This window comes from Macaca nemestrina, chromosome 1 (genome assembly GCF_043159975.1).
Source record: "Macaca nemestrina isolate mMacNem1 chromosome 1, mMacNem.hap1, whole genome shotgun sequence".
In the NCBI taxonomy this organism is placed as follows: Eukaryota; Metazoa; Chordata; class Mammalia; order Primates; family Cercopithecidae; genus Macaca; species Macaca nemestrina.
The window spans coordinates 7752178-7772297 of record NC_092125.1 but is presented as its reverse complement, the minus strand read 5'-3'; the positions used below and the strand labels follow the sequence as shown (position 1 = coordinate 7772297).

General features: G+C 42.0%; 2 long non-coding RNA genes across 6 annotated transcripts in view; one reads left to right on the top strand and one right to left on the bottom strand.

Annotated features, from left to right (window-relative positions):
• The first annotated feature begins 730 nt into the window (after nucleotides 1-730).
• LOC105474649 (uncharacterized) overlaps nucleotides 731-20120 on the top strand; it is a 45299-nt gene continuing 25909 nt past the window's right edge. For all 3 annotated transcript variants that reach the window (XR_011610191.1, XR_011610197.1, XR_011610193.1), the window contains exons 1-2: nucleotides 731-941; nucleotides 4700-17195. This is a non-coding gene — a long non-coding RNA (uncharacterized lncRNA). The remainder of the gene's footprint in view (nucleotides 942-4699; nucleotides 17196-20120) is intronic.
• Nucleotides 18531-20120, bottom strand: part of LOC105474646 (uncharacterized) — a 51664-nt gene continuing 50074 nt past the window's right edge. For 2 of the 3 annotated variants that reach the window (XR_011610183.1, XR_011610187.1), the window contains one exon: nucleotides 18531-18925. This is a non-coding gene — a long non-coding RNA (uncharacterized lncRNA). Of the gene's footprint in view, nucleotides 18926-19779; nucleotides 20019-20120 lie in introns of all 3 variants that reach the window. The other variant, XR_011610188.1, reaches the window with a different exon arrangement.

Below are 20120 nucleotides of genomic sequence, written 5' to 3'. Positions count from 1 at the left end.
ATACCTGAGACCTCACTATCCAAAGCCCTGCCTCTTCCACTCAGCCAATTCCACATTTTAGAATCTTACTTGCTGTATCCCCTTTCAGGTAGAAAGTCTATTTCAGGTATAATGCATTCAGCTGCAGCTACTAAGTAAATCTGCCGGAATACAGTCCCCTGTAACCCAGCTCACAGAAATGGTGTTTGAATGCAGGTTTGCCACTGATAATGCTGTTGTTTCTTACACTCCAATCATGACACCCTCCATGAAGAATAGCTTAGGTACGTGATCTAATGTATTCCTCACAATATTGATATGGGATACGAATATGATAATATATGGGTATATGATACGATAACATAAGATATGGGTATATTATCATCCCCATTTTACAGATGAGTAAACTGAGGCTCAGAGCCTAGGTACTTTGCTCAGGTTCTCACATTTGCTAAGTTGTGGAGCTGAGATTTGAACCTAGATCTAGTGACACAGAAGTTGGTCCTTTGTATTATTTAATCACTTGAATCATTTAATCTATTATTGAGGTAAAAGTGCACCACAGAGGACCAAAAGGAGAACTACAGTACAAGTCCGGGTGCCTGTAGCCATGGCACTGCTGTGGCGTAGTGGTTCCAATGTGGCAACCAGAGGTGTCCTTCTGGTTGTCTTGGTATGGAGCCACAGCTCCAGCACTGAGTCAGTCACATGCAGAGGCCACCAAGGAACATGTGATATTTCAGATCTGAGTTGATGGTTTAACATGTAAACATTATCAGAAAACAATGAGTCAGGCTCTCCCAAGCCATATGCTTCATCTCAGAGCCAAGGCTGTGTCATCACTGCCAAATGCTCCTTCAGGCCACTAAATCACCACAGTAAGATCAGAGCTTCAGGACCTAAGTAGTGCCTGGGGATCTGAAAGAGACGACTGACTGAGGTGGTTGATGGGATTCTTACAGGTAAGTCCAATGGGATTTTTCACTTGTATCACCCTGGGGTGCCCTTGGTGGAGGCTGAGAGACCAGGTCCTCTAAAATTGTGACAGCTGCTCTCTTTGGAAATGAGGCACTCTCTCGGTTTAAATATTTTGTTCCTGTTTTCCCCCTACAATTCCCTTCAGTTAAAAGATGATGTATGACATTCATTGGATAAATGAAGTTGATGCATTGTGAGCATTTGGTGACCTCTGACACCCTGAGGGGTCCAAGCTGGGCTGGAAGTCTGCAGGGAGGCATACCTTTATTCAGGGCTGAGTCGTGTTGGTCGCAAGGGCCCTGGAACCGAGTGTGTTGAAGACACAGACACCTGAGCGGCCCTAGCCCTGCAGACACCTGGACTTGCTGGTGTATCTTTCAGAGGAGGAGCTAGGCAGGGTTGCTTCCTTCCAGATGAAGTAAAAGCATGAAAAAGAAGAAAGGGAAGTGTCTACTTCTGGACACTAGTGATAAAATTGGTTTGAGGGTATTGCTACTCGGAAATACCAAGACATCCAGGCACCTGCTCTCACCTGCTGTGCCCCGTGTCTTCTGTGTTTCGCAGACAGAGCAGCAGCTTTATCTGAATCTAGCCATGTCAAGTGATTAGATCATATATTTAGTTTTTGTCTCATCAATTGATGATACACTTGAAGAAGGCAAAGGGGGGTGTGTGTGTGCGCGCATGTGTGTGCATGTGTGTGCGCGTGCACGTACATGGTGTGTTTATTTCCTACAGTCTCTAGGACAGCAACAGCGGCTTTGCCATTTCATTTGTTGAAGTGCCCTGAAATATGATATATGGAAAAGTGGAAGAGATCCATAATAATATTTCACTTTTGAGGTGATTTATGCGTTACAACACTAGATTGCAGAGTGGGCTAGAATTAGAAATGGATAGATTTTTGGGTAAAATACATATCTTGAACAGAGTTTTTATGCTGTATATATACACAAAGAGATATCTACAGAAAAAGACAGATAATAGATGCAAATAGATAAAATTATGTATTAGTAACATTTACCACAAGTATGTTTATCTATTTCACACACAAAAATGAACGCAATCACAGAAAATAGGAGAGACGTTAAGAAAATACAATATCATCTAAAAGCTGTCCCCTTTGTTGAAGGAAGTGGAAAAGTACGGCTCCTTTTTCTTCACAGTGTGCCCTTGAGGAATGACAATGAATTTCTCCTTGTCTTCCTCTATTTGATACAATGCACTGCCTTCATTCTCTGTGATACGGATTTTATATTCATAGGATTCATAGAATCTTCAATTTCAACGCTGTTACCTTTTCACCTTGTAGAGCTAATACGAATTAATACTATATCCCAGGTATAACTGGACCTCTCTCTATACCTTCTTCCCTAAAGAGGCATGTGTCCTTTATGAATATTTAAAGGATTGAAACATATTTTTTAATACTTAAGAAGATCTTGTCTCAGAGTATTCATTTATGAATCTTTTGGAAAATGAATGATTAGTTATTGACTTATTACTTAAATATGGATTTGTATGTACTGGGTTTATTTGTAAATCTTTCAGATATGTAAGATAGTCCTGCAAGTTGAAATCCCAGTAGTGATTTTACAAGATCAGGATGACCACAAAAAGCCACCAAGAGTGAAAGGTGACTCCAAGCAATAATGTATCTAGACATGTACATATTTCCAAAGTCTTATTTCACCTATTCCTTAATACCAGTGCAACAAGGAGAGGTGGTTAATGCCCCTTTCATAGTCAGTTAACTCTGCAGGACCATGCTATAGGTTAAATAATTAGAAAATGCCTTTAACTAGAGTCCAGTGACAAAGTTCCCACTGGCGTGAGGTTACCACTGGCTTTGAGCTCTTTGAGCTCAGAGGGTATGCCTGCCAATGTTCTTATTTCTTTTCTTTTTCTTTCTTTCGTTTTTTTTTTTTTTTTTTTTTTTTTTGAGATGGGTTTTTCTCTGTTGCTCAGTCTGGTCTTGAACTCCTGAGCTCAAGCAATCCTCTTGCCTCACTCAGCCTCACAGGTAGCTGGGACTATAATGCGTGTCACCATCCCTGGCTCATGTTCATACTTCAATCCCAGTGTGGTGATTTAAATATAATGGGTGCTCATGAAATGTATTTTTCATTTATATTTAATAAATATAAACAAGATTCATCATTTAAATAAGAGGGAAACTAGCATCAAAGCAATATGCCTGGCTATTCAAGAGAGAAAAATCTCTTATTTCACTCTCTGAATTCTAAGCTGGAGGAAAGGGAACCGGTACCATCGAAAGAGGACAAGAGAGAAAATTCTCAGATTTATTTGCAAAGGGATTCTATTCATCTTGTCTCAGATTCTTTAAGTGAAACTAGTTAAGTGAAAAGAGAAGGAAAGCAGTGACTACAAGAGAATCAATCAGCAGATATTGAAAAACTTTCACGTAACTAATGGCATCTGCTTAGAAAATATGAATTGGACCCAAAGTGGTATTCTTTTTGGTCACTTATATTGGAATTTAAATGCGTAACTAAAAATGAAACCTTAGAGAAAATTTCATTTCTTAAGCTGAAATCTTTCCACAAGTTGGAGAAAAGAGAGATGTACATCCAGGAAATCAAACTTAAAAGACAGGCTGAGGTTATACATTGAGATTCCCCAGTCAGAGGCCACACTTTTCTTTCCTAATTACTGTTCTTTTCCTTGGGTCCTACATTCATCACGACATTAATTCTAGGCTTCACTTACAGTCAGCTCTTCTCTGTGGCCCATCTCAGCATAATGAACTTTTGCCATTATCTTGATCTTGTTAAATTCTCTCTAACCTTAACCTAATGAGATACAGTGAATGTGCAACCATAAATTAGATATTCAGACAATCTCAGTCTGTTCTCAGTGCAGCAATCCTTTTAACTTACATCCATCACTCTTTTGCTCCAGCACACTCAGTGGCTCCCTATTTTAGTAAAGTAAAAGGAAAAACCCTTTCAATGGCCTTCACAAGCCAGTGTCTCTGTATTACTCCCTGTCCCTCCCCCTAGCACACATGGCTCACTCTCCACACCAATGTCCTTGGGAAGTCTTCCACCAAGTCTTTGTTCAAATGACATCTTCTCAATCACCACTCTGTTTAGAAATAGAATCACCTCCTAACCCATACCCTTCTCTGCTCCAGTTCTTCTCTCCAGTCCATTTATCACCTTTCAATATACTATACAATTTTCTTTTTTATTATTGTGTTTATTGCTTATTTTCTATTCCTCACGCACTAGAATGTGAGCTTTGCAGGCATAGGGATTTCAGCCACGTTTTTCACTGATGTATTCCAAGTGCTTAGAACAATGCCTGACATATAGTTAATAGTTACTCAATAGATATTTGTTGAGTGAATGAATGAGGAAAGGAAAGAATATGCCCAATATTCATTATCATTTGTTAAGTGGTAACAAAAATAACGTGAAACGTAAGTTTAATTATATTTGCTTCTCTATACTTTGGACCACATGTCTGTATATTAGAATTAAGCGTTCTAATGAGGCACTGAGATAGAGAGGGAAGAAATAGGCTTGGGAATCAACTACAGTGATGTTCAAATTGTAGTTCTGCCCCTTGCTAGCTATGGAAGAGTTAAGTCAATTTCTGTGAGCTTCAGTTATCTCCTTTGTGAAATGGCGGTGTTATAAGTATTCAATGGAAAACAAGCACAGCTTTTGGTGCAACAGGCACGTGATAACTGTGAGTTTGTCCTTTTGTCTCTCAGCCCTTGTCAGGCTCCAATTTGCAAAGCTCCAGAGTGGATCCCCAAGTTCTCTATCAGGAAATTGTGCAGGAGACTGGGGGAAAGGTGAGGAGGCAGCTATCAAATATTTTCTAGTTCTTTGTTGGAGGCCCTGGCCAGTGGGCATACTTGAGAATGAGGATAAACGAAAAGAGCGCCTCTTACCCTTGATAATGGTGGCTGGAATCAGAGACCAGGCATGGACAAGAAGCCAGTAGAGAGTGCTGGAGAGTGAGAACCATGGACACCTGAGTAAACCTATCATCAAAGCAAAAACAGCCTGAACCTGGAGTCTAAAGCCAAGTACTAAATCAAAGGATTAGAAAGATAAAGAGATCAAGCACAAGAAGGTTGGAAATGGCTAGAGGGAACATGGACTTGGTGAAGGCCATTGCCAGTGGCCAAGTGGCTATGTCCTGTGGCTGGACTGAAAGAATAGGATGCCATAAGGTGCTTCTGGAAGTCCCCTAAAAGTCCTGCACAGAGGCCGGGCGTGGTGACTCACGCCTGTAATCCCAGCACTTTGGAAGGCCAAGGCGGACGGATCACCTAAGGCCAGGAATTCGAGACCAGCCTGGCCAACATGGTGAAATCCTGTCTCTACTAACAATATGAAAATTAGCTGGGCACAGTGGCACACACCTATAATCCCAGCTACTCGGGAGGCTGAGGCAGGAGAATCGCTTGAACCTGGGAGGCGGAAGTTGCAATGAGCTGAGATTGCACCACTGCATTCCAGCCTGGGAGACAGAGTGAGACTCCATCTCAAAAAAAAAAAAAAAAAAAAAAAAAAGTCCTGCGCAGAATGAACAGAAGCCGCTGTTGTCATGCCAGGGCCTTCTCTGGACGCCTGGGGACTTTTGCCTTGACTTACACTCTTCTGATAATTCTAAAGGAGGCTTCAGCTTGGGGAAATTGTGGAGGGCGGGGGAAGAGGCAGGACTGGGGAATATCACTTCTCCTCTTCCTCGAATCAGAGGGAGTATTACTTCATACTCTGAAGCCAGAATAAAAATTGAAGTGAAAAAATGTGTTAGCGTAAGTTTAAGCCGGTGCTTCACTATTTACATGAACACAGTGAACAATCAACAGCAAGTCAGTAAATGAGTGTTTACAAATGCTCTCAAGACGCGCAGCCATGCCGCCCACCTTTCATGCAAACAGCAGCACCAGCTTTGACCTCTCAACTTCCCCATAAGGACTGGTTTTGATTGAGAAATTCTCTCAAATTTTTAACAAACCAGTGGGATACGTGGGATACGTGGACTGCTACTAGATTTCTTTACCTTAGATATGAATAGAACCTCTTTCATATTTTAATAAGTAGCTGACCTGTTAAGTTCTCTTAAAGGCATTTACGAAATTTGCTCTCACAGGTGGTAAAACTGGGCACTGAGATGCTGAAAAGGTAGGGCTCATGATATGGTTTGGCTGTGTCGCCACCCAAATCTCATCATGAATTGTAGTTCCAACAATTTCCATGTGTTGTGGAAGGGACCTGATGAAAGGTAATTGAATCCTGGGGGTGGGGCTTTCCCGCGTTGTTCTCCTGTTAGTGAATAAGTCTCACGAGATCTGATGGTTTTATAAAGGGGAGTTTCCCCAGGCAAGTTCTCTTCTCTTGGTTGCCACCATGTGAGACTGTCTTTCACCCTCTGCCATGATTCTGAGGCCTCCCCAGCCACGTGGAACTGTGAGTCCCTTAAACCTCTTTCTTTTTCAAATTGCCCAGTCCCGGGTATGTCTTTATCAGCAGCACGAAAACAGACTAATACAGTTCATAAGGCACCAACGTGCTCTTCTGGAGCCACTGGGGCCCACAGCCTGGCTCTCATTTTGATTCCATAGGATCATTTGGTGACGTCTGATTTCTACTAAACAAGTTCATAATACAGACAAAACCAGACTTCCAGATTTGGAAAGAATCTTAAGAATGCTCTGAAACACGAGTTCCCCAGGATGTTAATCATTTTCCCTTGGGGGAAAATGTCCATGATCAGATAAGTTTAGGAAATGCTAGGATAAATAATATTAAGCATACTTTTCTTACTGCAGAATTTCCCAGTCATACCTAGTATTCTATATGAATCACAAAGAGAATCACAAACTATAGGAAGTATCTCCAAAAATTACTTGGCCATAAAATCGTTTATACATTGAACACCTTTTTAAAAAATTAATAGTGTGTGTATGTGCAGTTTTAGATTTACAGAAAGTTTGGACAAAAAGAACAGAATTTTCATATATCTTTTTTTTTTTTTTTTTTTGAGACAGGGTCTCACTCTGTCACCCCCAACTGGAGTGTAGTGGTGCAATCTCCGCTCACTGCAACCTCCACCTCCCAGGCTCAAATGATTCTCCTGCCTCAGCCTCCTGAGTAACTGGGATTACAGGTACATGCCACTACTGTCCGGCTAATTTTTGTATTTTTAGTAGAGGTGGGGCTTCAGTATGTTGGCCAGGCTGGTCTCAAACTCCTGACCTCAAATGATCCGCCCGCCTCAGCCTTCCAAAGTACTGGGATTACAGGGGTGAGCTACCACACCCCCAGCCTTAAGTTAAGAAGATAAGCCTATCTTCTTAACCTGCCACCACCCCTAGCTTCCCACTATTACTAACATTTTGCATTAATGTGGTACATTTGTTACAATTAATGAGCCAAGATTGATGCATTATTATTAACTAAAATTTCATAGTTTACATTAGGGTTCACTCTTTGGGTTATACATTCTATGGGTTCCGTCAGTTACATAATAACATGTATTTACCATTACAATATCATATAGAAACAGAATAGTCACATTGCTGAAGGTGGATGTCCAGTTATTCTAATAGACTGGGCACTTTGCTAAGACTTTTATTCTGAGAGGGACAGTTGGGGGAATACTGACCGAATTTCATGTTGTAATTGTACAAGAGAAGAAATTGATTTTCTTCACAGAGAATTGATTTTCTCAAGGTCACACAACTAATGCTAGCTAAATTGAGAGCAAACACTGATCTACAAATCAGAATTTCAATTGTAATTTTTAATGGAAGCTGTCTTTTCAGTGAGCAACGTACTTGTATGTGTTACCTGGTACCTTCTAAGTGAGAAGGTGATTTTTCCATACAGATTAAATAATCAGAGGGTTATTTGGTGAAACAAAGCAACGAGATTAAGAGAGTCTTGGAAGATATTTCATGTGGGTTGTGAGGTAACCTGAATATTTTTCCTACTTTACTATGTACTCCACTTTTCTAATAACATAAATGATCATATCTCTTAGGGATGGTGTTTTTTTTCAGTCACTAGATGGACACACATGCACACACATTCACTGTTTAATTTTCTTTGTCCTTGATTAAACATACCACAATACTTGTATATCGCTGTGCTGATAAATTCAACATTCAGTTCTAAGCTCTTGTTCTTTGACAGGCAGGTACTGTAAGAGGGGTGGAAATTTCAGGAACACCTGCCCTTTTCTTGATAAATGTTTCAGAGATTCTCCCATGCCTTTTATAAGCTTTTGGAAGCTTTTACAATTTTATCTTTTATGTTTGGTTATAGAGAGTTAGTATGTTTACTTTATGTTAATTTTTCTGACACTGTACCTAAATTCCAGAAGTTACTGCTGTTTGGGGCCGGGTAATCAATAGGGACTGTCAAAAGAAATGATTTACCCTTCCCTTGGTTGTAATCACTTTCCCCAAATACATTGTCTCTATCAAGTCTATGCATGTAATATCCCAAATGCCTTATTGTAGGTGATTCTATTTTCATAGGAAGCAGGTAATATAAAACATTCTAACTTTGGGAGGCCAAGGCGGGCGGATCACGAGGTTAGGAGATCAAGACCATCCTGGCTAACACGATGAAACCCTGTCTCTACTAAAAATACAAAAAAAAAAATTACCCGGGCGTGGTGGCGAGCGCCCGTAGTCCCAGCTACTTGGGAGGCTGAGGCAGGAGAACGGCATGAACCCAGGAGGTGGAGCTTGCAGTGAGCCAAGATTGTGGCACTGCACTCTAGCCTGGGTGACAGAGCGAGACTCTGTCTCAAAAAAAAAAAAAAAAAAAAAAAAAAAGAACCATTTTAACAGTTTCTCTTTCTTTCTATTCCATTCAAGATTTTCAAATAGGTGAAGCTACAATTAGGACTGGCTACTTCAGTGAGTATATTACCCTTTGAAGGGCAGGATTCACCCAGGTCATCTTAAGATAGAGTAAATCGGCCTTAGAAAGTGAGACCTTATTGTTACTCAGAGGGTAGCGTTGAGTTACTGTCCCTACTGGACATCACCTCGCGGGGCTCATTACTTTTCCCAGAACCCAATTATCTTACCACATCACAAAGTATTTTACTTAGTCATTAGATGTTTTGAATTACAGAGGTAAAATTTTCTATTATTTACAGGCAAAATATGGGAAGGGTAGACAATCTAGAAAGAGAGAACAGAATGTTTCTAAATTTATACTATTGACGATAATAAAACTTCAGAGAAAAAGAGCAAAAATCACCAAATTAAAAACAACAACATGAATATCTGCTCCAACCAATGAAGAAACGAAGAAACAAAAATATGTTAAGCGTCAAGACAAAACCCTGCCTATCGTTGATGCTCAATTAAAATTTGTGGAATTCAGTTGGCTTTGTTAATTCGTGGTTGATTTATCTAATGAGACACTGGAGGGCTGCTATTATGTCTCTGTAAAGAGAGGTAGTTACACTTTAGACAGCAGAAGTGTGGAAAATCAGGCTGATGTGGTTGTTTTGTTGTTGTTGTTGTTGTTCGGTTTTGAGACAGGGTCTTTCTCTGTCACCTAGACTGGAGTGCAATGGTGCAGTCACATCTCACTGCAGCCTCTAACACCTGAGCTGATCCTTCCGCCTCAGCCTCTAACACTGCAGCCTCTAACACTGCAGCCTCTAACACCTGAGGCTGATCCTTCCGCCTCAGCCTCCCGAGTAGCTGGGAGCATAGCTGCGTGCCATGATATCTGGCTAATTTTTATTTTTTAATATGGAGATGGGGTTTCACTATATTGCCAGGCTGGTCTCAAACTCCTGGGCTCAAGTGATTCCTCTGCCTTAATTTACCAAAGTGCTGAGATTACAGGTGTGAGCCACCATGCCCAAGGCTTTTGTTTTATCAATTTTGTTTTAATATTAAATTCTAATAAACTTTTTTCGTTATGAAAATATTCAGGCAGGCATAAATGTAGAAGAATTAGTAGAATGGGCCCACGTTGTAAATCAGCCAGCTTCAACAATTGTAAATACATCAATTTTGTTTCATCTATTCTGCCTCACCCACTACCCCTTACTGTTTTATATATACATATATAACTTTATTGAGCTAGAATTTACATACCATAAAATTCAGCCACTGCACTCCATAATTTAACGATTTTTAGTAAGTTTATAGTTATGCAGCTATCATGAAAATCTGACCTGAGAACCTTTCTATCATCTACCTAAAAGTTCCCTGTGTTCATTTGGAGTCAATCCCCCTTTTGACGCCATACCCAGGTAACCACTGCTCCGCCTTCCGTCTCTATATATTTGCCTTTTGGGGACATTTTATATGAATGCAATCATACAATATTTCCTGTTTTCCATATACCTTCGTTAATTTAGCATGTATCTGAGACTTATCATTTTCATAGCCTGCATTAGTAGTTCTATCATTGCCAGATAATCTCTCATTGTAAAATTAGGCTAGATTTGTTTATCTAGTTACCCATTACTGTACATTTGTTTCCACTTTTTGGCTATTATGAATAATGCTGCTAGAAACATTAATGCCTTTTTGTGGAAAAGTACTTTCGTTTCCCTTCTAGACACCTAGAAGTGGAGTGACTGTGTCCTGTGGATGGCAGCAGCAGGCAGTCCTGAGCGGCCGCTGTCGTCGCGCCGGCTGCAGCGGGAAGGCACAAGCGGTGGCGGCGGGAGAGGCTGTAGGAGCAGCAGTGGCGGCGGTGGGACCCCTGTGCCACGCGTCCCCTGTGCGCCGTGTCCCCAAGGCAGCTGACTGCACCGCCCCCACCCTCGTGCGGCAGGGTGGATCCCTCCTGGCGGTACCCCCTCCACTCCCCACCCCAGGCCCGGAGCCTTCTCCACCCTGGACCCTGGCCACTTGCCACCGGTGTGGCCCGCCGGCGCTGCGGGGGGGTGTACGGAGGCGGCAGACAGTCTCCGGAGCCCGCCGCCCTGGGGGCTGCAGTGATGGGGCCGGGCTGAGTCACCTGCCAGCGGGGTAGTAAGGCAGTCGGGCACGGAGGGGCGGGCCTCGAGGGGACGTCACGGGGAGCTGGGCCTGGGACGGTGCCGCACTTGCACATGGAGTGCGGGGGCCAGGCCGGGGACATGGATTGCGGGGGCCAGGCTGGAGACCTGGAGCTGGGGCCGGGCTTCGGGGCCGAGGCAGGAAGTGGGAGCTGCACCCTCTTCGCGAACCCAGCCAGCGGCCAGGCCACCGCGCCCACCCGGCGGATGGCACCAAGTTCCTGCGCCTCGGGAGGAGGCTCTGCGCGGGACTGCCCGGGTCCGCCCAGCATCGGAGTGATCGCTGAGCCTGACGCTCTGGAAGGCTGGGCCTGGGGCCCGCAATCTACTCCGGAGGCTTTCCCACTGGCCAGGGCTTCGAGCAGGGTGAGAGGAAGCCCCGGGCCACTCCCAAGTGCTGGCGCCACAGGAAGAACTTGTGGCGACATCACCCCTGCCCCAGGTGCCACCCGGGTGCAGTGAGGACCTGGAGCCCCTGCCCCAGGCTGTGAGGAGACTTGACCGGAGCTGCCTGAATGCTCCACGGAGCAGGTGGGAGCCCACCCTCCCAGGTGCAGGACCCTGGAGTCTCTGCACTCTGCACCCTCGGGGGCCCAGGGGCCTCCCCTTGCCCTTGCAGGCTCGTGGGTGTCTGCTCCTGCTGCCTAGCCTCTCCCCACTCCCGGTGCCTGCTTGGATCTCGGAGCAGGGTTGGGGCCGAGCCCCAGCCCTGACACAGCCCGGCTAGGTGTGTGCACACTCGGGGCAGTGCTGACATACCAGTCCCCTGCCACCTCGGCCCGCTTCGGACCTTGGGCACCAACAAGAACTTCAAAAAATATGCTTTAAATTCTGGGATTCATGTGCAGAATGTGCAGGTTTGTTGCATAGGTATACACGTGCCATGGTGGTTTGCTGCACCCATCAACCCGTCATCTACATTAGGCATTTCTCCTAATGCTATCCCTCCCCTAGCCCCCCACCCCCCAACAGGCCCCGGTATGTGATGTTCCCCTCCCTGTGTCCATGTGTTCTCAATGTTCAACTCCCACTTATGAGTGAGAACACGCAGTGTTTGGTTTTCTGTTCCTGTGTTAGTTTGCTGAGAATGATGGTTTCCAGCTTCATCCATGTCCCTGCAAAGGACATGAACTCATCCTTTTCTATGACTGCATAGTATTCCATGGGATATATGTGCCACATTTTCTTTACCCAGTTTATCATTGATGGGCATTTGGGTTGGTTCCAAGTCTTTGCTATTGTGAATAGTTCTGCAATAAACATACATGTACATGTGTCTTTATAGGAGAATGATTTATAATCCTTTGGGTATATACCCAGTAATGGGATTGCTAGATCAAATGATATTTCTGGTTCTAGATCCTTGAGGTATCACCACACTGTCTTCCACAATGGTTGAACTAATTTACACTCCTACCAACAGTGTAAAAGCATTCCTATTTCTCCACATCCTCTCCAGCATCTGTTGTTTCTTGACTTTCAAATGATCACCATTCTAATTGGTGTGAGATGGTATCTCATAGTGGATTTGATTTGCATTTCTCTAATGACCAGTGATGATGAGCTTTGTTTTCATATGTTTCTTGGCCACATAAATATCTTCTTTTGAGAAGTGTCTGTTCATATCCTTCATCCACTTTTTGATGGAGTTTTCTTCCTGTAAATTTGTTTAAGTTTCTTGTAGATTCTGTATATTAGCCGTTTGTCAAATGGATAGACTGCAAAAATGTTCTCCCATTCTGCAGGTTGCCTGTTCACTCTGATGATAGTTTCTTTTGCTGTGCAGAAGCTCTTTAGTTTAATTAGATCCAATTTGTCAATTTTGGTTTTTGTTGCCATTGCTTTTGGTGAATTAGTCATGAAGTCTTTGCCAGGACCTATGCCCTGAATGGTATTGTCTAGGTTTTCTTCTAGGGTTTTTATGGTTTTAGGTCTTATGTTTAAGTCCTTAATCCATCTTGAGTTAATTTTTGTATAAGGTGTAAGGAAGGGGTCAGGTTTCAGTTGTCTGCATATGGCTAGCCAGTTTTTCCAGCACCATGTATTAAATAGGGAATCCTTTCCCCATTGCTTGTTTTCGTCAGGTTTGTCAAAGATCAGATGATTGTAGATGTGCGGCATTATTTCTGAGGCCTCTTTTCTGTTCCATTGGTCTATATATCTGTTTTGGTACCAGTACCATGCTGTTTTGGTTACTGTGGCCTTGTAGTATAGTTTGAAGTCAAGTAGTGTGATGGCTCCAGCTTTATTCTTTTTGCTTAGGATTGTCTCGGCTATACAGGCTCTTTTTTGGTTCCATGTGAAATTTAAAGTAGTTTTTTCTAATTCTGTGAAGAAGTCAATGGTAGCTTGATGGGGCTAGCATTGAATCTATAAATTACTTTGAACAGTGTGGCCATTTTCAGGATATTGATTCTTCCTTTCTATGAGCATGGAATGTTTTTCCATTTGTTTGTGTCCTCTCTTATTTCCATGAGCAGTGGTTTGTAGTTCTCCTTGAAGAGGTCCTTCACATCCCTTGTAAGTTGTATTCCTAGGTATTTTGTTCTCTTTGTAGCAATTGTGAATGGGAGTTGGCTCTCTGTCTATCATTGGTGTAAAGGAATGCTTGTGATTTTTGCACATTGATTTTGCATACTGAGACTTTTCTGAAGTTGCTTGTCAGCTTAAGGGGATTTTGGGCTGAGACGATGGGGTTTTCTAAATATACAATCATGTCATCTGCAAACAGAGACAATTTGACTTCCTCTCTTTCTATTTGGATACCCTTTATTTCTTTCTCCTGCCTGATTGCCCTGGCCAGAACTTCCTATTTAACTTCCTATGTTAAATAGGAGTGGTGAGAGAGTGCATCCTTGTCTTGTGCTGGTTTTCAAATGGAATGCTTCCAGGTTTTGCCCATTCAGTATGATATTCGTTGTGGGTTTGTCATACATAGCTCTTATTATTGTGAGATACATCCCATCAATACCTAGTTTATTGAGAGTTTTTAGCACGAAGGGATGTTGAATTTTATCGAAGGCCTTTTCTGCATCTATTGAGATAATCACGTGGTTTTTGTCATTGGTTCTGTTTATGTGATGGATTACGTTTATTGATTTGTGTATGTTGAACCAGCCTTGCATCCTAGGGATGAAGCTGACTTGATCGTGATGGATAAGCTTTTTGATGTGCTCCTGGCTTCTGTTTGCCAGTATTTTACTGAGGATTTTCACATTGATGTTCATCAGGGATATTGGCTGGATATTTTCTTTTTTTGTTGTGTCTCTGCCAGGTTTTAGTATCAGGATAATGCTGGTCTCATAAAATGAGTTAGGGAAGAATCTCTCTTTTTCTATTGTTTGAAAAAGATATAACTGAACATTTCAGAAGGAATGGTACCAGCTCTTCTTTGTACCTCTGGTAGAATTCAGCTGTAAATCCATTTGGTCCTGGGCTTGTTGGTAGGCTATTATTACTGCCTCAATTTCAGAACTTGTTATTAGTCTATTCAGGGATTTGACTTCTTCCTGGTTTATTCTTGGGAGGGTGTATGTGTCCAGGAATTTATCGATTTCTTCTAGATTTTCTAGTTTATTTGCGTAGAGGTGTTTATAGTATTCTCTGAGGGTAGTTTGTATTTCTGTGGGATCAGTGGTGATATCCGCTTTATTTTTTATTGTGTCTATTTGATTCTTCCTTCTTTTCTTCTTTATTAGTCTGGCTAGCAGTCCAACTATTTTGTGAATCTTTTCCAAAAACCAGCTCCTGGTTTTATTGATTTTTTTGAAGTGTTTTTCATGTCTCTATCTCCTTCAGTTCTGCTCTGATCTTAGTTATTTCCTGTCTTCTGCTAGTTTTTGAATTAGTTTGCTCTTGCTTCTCTAGTTCTTTTCATTGTGATGTTACGGCGTTAATTTTTTATCTTTCTCACTTTCTCCCATGGACATTTAGTTCTATAAATTTCCCTCTAAACACTACTTTAGCTGTGTCCTAGAGATTCTGGTATGTTGTGTCTTTGTTCTCTTTGGTTTCAAAGAACTTATTTATTCCTGCCTTAATTTCGTTATTTACCCAGTAGTCATTCAGGAGCAGGTTGTTCAGTTTCCATGTAGTTGTGAGGTTTTGAGTGAGTTAATACTGAGTTCTAATTTGATTGCACTGTGATCTGAGAGACTTATTTTTATGGTTTCCCTTCTTTTGCATTTGCTGAGGAGTGTTTTACTTCCAATTATGTGGTCAATTTTAGAGGAAGTCTGATGTGGTGCTGAGAAGAATGTATATTCTGTTGATTTGAGGTGGAGAGTTCTGTAGATATCTATTAGGTCTGCTTGGTCCAAAGCTGAGTTCAGGTCCTGAATATCCTTTCTAATTTTTTGTCTTGTTGGTCTAATATTGACAGTGGGGTGTTAAAGTCTCCCACTATTATTGTGTGGGAGTCTGGGTCTCTTTGTAGGTCTCTAAGAACTTGCTTTATGAATCTGGGTGATCCTGTGTTGGGTGCATATATATTTAGGATAGGTAGCTCTTCTTGTTGCATTGATCCCTTTACCATTATGTAATGGCTTTCTTTGCCTTCTTTGACCTTTGTTGGTTTAAAGTCTGTTTTATCAGAGACTAGGATTGCAACCCCTGCTTTTTTTTTTTTTTTTTTCATTTGCTTGGTAAATCTTCCTCCATCCATTTATTTTGAGTCTGTGTGTGTCTTTGCACATGAGATGGGTCTCCTGAATATAACACACTGATGGGTCTTGACTCTTTATTCCATTTGCCAGTCTATGTCTTTTAGTTGGGGCATTTAGTCTGTTTACATTTAAGGTTAATATTGTTATGTGTGAATTCGATCCTGTCATTATGATGCTAGCTGGTTATTTTGCCCATTAGTTGTTGCAGTTTCTTCATAGTGTCAATGGTGTTTACAATTTGTTATGTTTATACAGTGGCTGGTACCAGTTTTTCCTTTCCATGTTTAGTGCTTCCTTCAGGTGCTCTTGTAAGGCAGGCCTAGTGGTGACAAAATCTCTCAGCATTTGCTTGTCTGTAAAGGATTTTATTTCTCCTTTGCTTATGAAGCTTAGTTTGGCAGGATATTAAATTCTGGGTTGAAAATTATTTTCTTTAAGAATGTTGAATATTGGCCCCCACTCTCTTCTGGCTTGTAGGGTTTCTGCAGAGAGATTCACTGTTAGTCTGATGGGCTTCCCTTTGTGGGTAACCCGACCTTTCTCTCTGGCTGCCCTTAACATTTTTTCCTTCATTTCAACCTTGGTAAATCTGACGATTATGTGTCTTGGGGTTGCTCTTCTCAAGGAGTATCTTTGTGGTGTTCTCTGTATTTTCTGAATTGAATGTTGGCCTGTCTAGCTAGGTTGGGGAAGTTCTCCTGGATAATATCTTGATGAGTGTTTTCCAAATTGATTCCATTCTCCCCATCACTTTAAGGTACACCAACCAAATATAGGTTCGCCTTTTCACATAGTCCCATATTTCTTGGAGGTTTTGTTTGTTCTTTTTCGCTTTTTTCTCTAATCTTGTCTTCACACTTTATTTCATTCAGTGATCTTCAATCTCTGATATTCTTTCTTCCAATTGATCGATTTGGCTATTGATACTTGCGTATGCTTCACGAAGTTCTCGTGCTGTGTTTTTCAGCTCCATCAGGTCATTTATGTTCTTCTCTATTCTGGTTATTCTAGTTAGCAATTTCTCTAACCTTTTTTCAAGGTTCTTGGCTTCCTTGCATTGGGTTAGAACAAGCTCCTTTAGCTCAGAGGAGTTTGTGATTATCCACCGTCTGAAGCCTACTTCTGTCAGTTCATCAAACTCATTCTCCATCCAGTTTTGTTCCCTTGCTGGTGATGAGTTGTAATCCTTTGGAGTAGAAGAGGCATTCTGGTTTTTGGAATTTTCAGCCTTTTTGAGCTGGGTTTTCCTCATCTTTATGGATTTATCTACCTTTGGTCTTTGATTTGGTGATCATTGGATGGGGTTTTTGTGTGAATGTCCTTTTCGTTGATGTTGATGCTATTCCTTTCTGTTTGTTAGTTTTCCTTCTAACAGGCCTCTCTGCTGCAGGTCTGCTGGAGTTTGCTGGAGGTCCATTCCAGACCCTGTTTGCCTGGGTATCACCAGTGGAGGCTGCAGAACAGCAAAGATTGCTCCCTGTTCCTTCCTCTGGAAACTTCTTCCCAGATGGGCACCTGCCAGATGCCAGCCAGAGCTCTCCTGTATGTGTCTGTCGACCCCTGCTGGGAGGTGTCTCCCAGTCAGGAGGCACGGGGCTCAGGGACCCACTTGAGGAGACAGTCTGTCCCTTAGCAGAGCTTCAGTGCTGTGCTAGGAGATTCACTGCTCTCTTCAGAGCCGGCAGGCTGGAACCTTTAAGTCTGCTGAAGCTGTGCCCACAGCCGCCTCTTCTCCCAGGTGCTCCATCCCAGGGAGATGGGAGTTTTATCTATAAGCCCCTGATGGGGGCTGCTGCCTTTCTTTCAGAGATGCCCTTCCCAGAGAGGAGGAATCTAGAAAGCCAGTCTGGCTACAGTGGCTTTGCGAGCTGTGGTGGGCTCCAGCCAGTTCGAACTTGCTGGCAGCTTTGTTTACACTGTGAGGGGAAAACTGCCTATTCAAGCCTCAGTAATGGCAGATGCCCCTCCTCGCACCTAGCTCAAGTGTCCCAGGTCAACTTCAGACTGCTGTGCTGGCAGCGAGAATTTCAAGCCAGTGAATCTTAGCTTGCTGGGTTCCATCAGGGTGGGATCCACTGAGCTAGACCACTTGGCTCCCTGGCTTCAGTCCCCTTTCCAAGGCAGTGAATGGTTCTGTCTTGCATTTCAGGTGCCACTGAGGTATGAAAAAAAACTCCTGCAGCTAGCTCAGTGTCTGCCCAAACGCCACCCAGTTTTGTGCTTGAAACCCAGGGCTCTGGTGGTGTAGGCACCCAATGGAATCTGCTGGTCTGCAGGTTCCGTTGCAGACCAGCAGATGGTCTATACTATGCTGTGGGAAAAGCATAGTATCTGGGCTGGAATGCACCGTTCCTCAGGGCACAGTCCCTCATGGCTTCCCTTGGCCCAGGGAGGGAGTTCCCCGACCCCTTGGACTTTCTGAGTTTGCTTTGGTTCACCCTCTGGGGGCTGTAGCCACTGTCTAACCAGTCCCGATGAAATGAGCCAGATACTTCTGTTGGAAATGCAGCAATCACCTGCCTTCTGTGTTGATCTTGCTGGGAGCTGTAGACCGGAGCTATTCCTATTCGGTCATCTTGTCAGCCACTTATATGACATTTTTTTTCCCAGTCATCCATTGATGGTTGATGGACCCTTAGGCTGATTCTATATTTTTGATAATGTAAATAGTGCTGTGCGAAACATATGAATGCAAGTATCTTCTGGATATGACCTCTTTTTAAAGAACTTGTATCTTTGTTTATCTTACTTTATCAAGAGCCAGATCTTTGATCGACCAAATTTATATTCTGACTGAAGTTATCTGATACTCCAAAACTGGTTACTTCAGTAACTAAAAGTTAGTAAAATTCATCATTTAGAGGAATGTAGACCAAATTTGACTCTTTCCATTTTTTAAAAAGTCAGTTTGTTGATCTCATGTAGGAATCTATACATTAATGTTAATAAATTAATTTACTGAGGCGGTTTATTGAGAGACACTAAAAGCTCTCTTCAGTGAAAGACACTTGTTTGCCCTCATAACGTCTGTGCATCTGTGCTTTCGGCACATAAACTCTATGAAAATTTTGTCCAAGCTTTTAATGAAGAGGCAAGACATTGTCTCCAAATGTGCCGTCTCTGAAACTGATCATCTTCTCTTTCTTGAGAGGAAGAGAAATCTTGAGTAGTATTAACTCAAGTTTTATCCCAAGCCACTTTAACACAGCAAGCAGTCATTGAGATCTCCAAGCATCAGGTTAATTTGCTTCCAAATCAACATACTTCCGGAGCTAAAAATTATGGAGACAAAAAGGTATTGTGGTTTGTTTTATCTAGTCTTAGTTATTTTAAATATATAGAGCAAATAGGATTTATCACCACACAGATGTAAACATAAGCAGTCATACACGCACCCTATTTATTGAATTATCTTAATAATAGTTTATAGCTTAAATGTCATGTTTACATTCTTTTTCTTATTTCTTGTCATAAAACATACTTTGAAGTCAAAAAGGAAAACATTCTTTTTTTTACTTTAAAAATCAGCACCTGAGTGAAACCCAGAGCAGTTTAGCAAGACATCCAAAGGCAGATAGCTGGTAAGTGGCAGAATGGAAATTCAGATTCAGATCTCTGAATCACCACATAACCTGGAAAGTTGTCATTCTAATAAATGAAAAATGTGACTCTGAATGTTTGTCATTATTTAGTCTGGCTCCTAAAATATAGATTCACTTTCTAATCCTAATAAAATGAATACCTTTAGACTGTTTATTAAGGAACCTTCAGGGGCATCTCAATAGTATCCTGGATTAGAAACAAGTTCCAGGAAGAATTATCTTACAGTCACAGGAGCCACAGCTTCAAGGAATGGGCAGCTCTTGCTGCTTTTGCTAAGTAGGTCTATGGAAGGCAGGTTGGGTTTCTTGAAGGAATGACTGCAGTTTACCCATTACCTCCCAACTGAGCATTATTATACAACAGTTTGCAGGAAAACAGACATATTTCTTCTCAGCTAAATTACTATTTGTATTTCCTATCAGCCTTAAAGTAAATAAATGCCATTTAGTGACTTTTCCTGAGTGACACTAATAATTTGGTTCACATAGTGAAAACAACATCATAAAAATAGAAGTCAACTCACTTGGAAGAGTAGAAAGAGGCTAGAGATGAAAACAGTGAAGATCCTCTTTGAAATGCTTGCAATGTAGTTATTGGTGATGAAGGAGTTAAGAATACGCCATCCCCAAAATATGCTGCTCTGGCATCATAATTATTGCTGTTCAAGGTACTTAAAAAACAGTAGGTGCAAAAAGATCCTTCTGACCATTTTTGTGTTTCTTAAAAGCAGGAGGTGGCATTCCCATTTGAAAGACGAGCTCCCTATAAAAGCAATGCTCTTATCATCAAGAACAGAAAGTTGAAGCCAAGAGAGGGCTCCACAAGTTGACCTTGTTAAACTAACCCTTATCTTCTTAGTCACTT